This window comes from Limulus polyphemus, unplaced genomic scaffold (assembly GCF_000517525.1).
Source record: "Limulus polyphemus unplaced genomic scaffold, Limulus_polyphemus-2.1.2 Scaffold7975, whole genome shotgun sequence".
Classification (NCBI taxonomy): domain Eukaryota; kingdom Metazoa; phylum Arthropoda; class Merostomata; order Xiphosura; family Limulidae; genus Limulus; species Limulus polyphemus.
In genome coordinates this window covers 19,390-20,895 of record NW_013673585.1, presented here as the reverse complement: position 1 = coordinate 20,895, position 1,506 = coordinate 19,390, and positions in this window count along the sequence as shown.

The window sequence follows — 1,506 nt, the reverse complement described above, 5'->3', positions numbered from 1 at the left end:
AGATTTCGCTGTGGGAATATGGAGATAAGTGTCGGTAAGATCAAATTTGGTCATCCAGAGCCCTGTCACAAAATGCCATCATAGGTTGAGAAAAGATTCCATTGTAAAGTGAGGAGGATATAAAAACTGGTTGACTCGAGACAGATTGATGATTGGACACCAATCTCCTGTCTTCTTGGGTACAACTAATAAACGGGAATAAAATCCCGGAACAATGGGATCGACCCTCTCTACTGCCCTTTTGACTAACAACTCTCTTATGGCCTGGGAACGAAGTTCCATTTGCCGTGGATCTGTTGGAGGTGAAAAGGCAAGAACATGAAGTACCCATGGATCCCTGGTGAAAGAACTCCAGATGTCCAGAAAGTGATGTAATCATGCTCCCACTGCTTCCCCGCCAATGGAATAGTCACTGATGCCGTTATCAATGGTCCACCCGAGTCAAAGATCCTCAAGAATACAGACAGATTCTATAATGGGAATCAAAGGACGTGGGTGGGAAACACTACAAGTCGACACTCCCAAATTAAAGCCAGAACGGCCAGAAGCCAACGATGATAAAGAAGAATGTAACCAATTCATGTTTCTAACTCAGGCAAACAACATGGGATGGAGAAAAGGTGCTTCCCATAACTCCCTGAGGGCAGAAGATGGTAAACATTTTCTAACAGACATCTCTACCTAATAAATCCCAACAACAAACCAGCCAGGAAACCAGAGAAAGAACTGAAGAAGACAATCTGATTGCGGTAGACATCAACAAAATCCCCAACTCATCCTCAAATTGCTGAGGGGAACGTTGCTGAGGAAATACCTCAGGAGGGTCGTAAGAGCAAGATGAATCGAGAAAACTGTGATCTTTTTGAAGTGATCAAAGGTTCCAAGCTAGACCCCCATCAGTCCAAAAGGGAGTCCATCCTTTGAGAATCTAAATATACCTCCTCCTGGCAGAAATAAGCCAAAGTATGCTGTTCCAGTAAATGTGGGGGACAAGGCATAGCTATCCCGTTATATAAATGAGCAGCAAATCTCCCTGCATGAACTTGAATATCAGGAGAAGGAGGAAAAACCAAGTAATCACTTGCTGTCCTTTCTGCCAACAAGGAAGGAGTAGAGTCAAATGCAGTAGGAGAGACCCCAAAAACTTCACATGCTCAAGTAACCAACTGAAGAAGAGGGTCTGCAGGTGGCTGGTCACAATGATCCTCTGTTGAGGCCGACCCAGTAAAAGAAGGAGCTGGAAAAAGTGAGTCTAAATTCTCCCCAACTGGTCCCAGATCATTTGCAACATCCACCTCAGGACCCCCAGAGAGACACCCTAGGTCCGCATATATGTCTTCATCTCACAACAAATTATATCATGGACAACTTTGACTGAGAGTGATCCCTCCCCTAGCTGTTGACCAACACCAGATAGCAGAGGTGGAAGAGATTAGGTCTCGTTGGCCTCCATAGTAAAAACATTAACTCACACCCATCAGTACATTTTCTTTTTGTTGTTGTTGT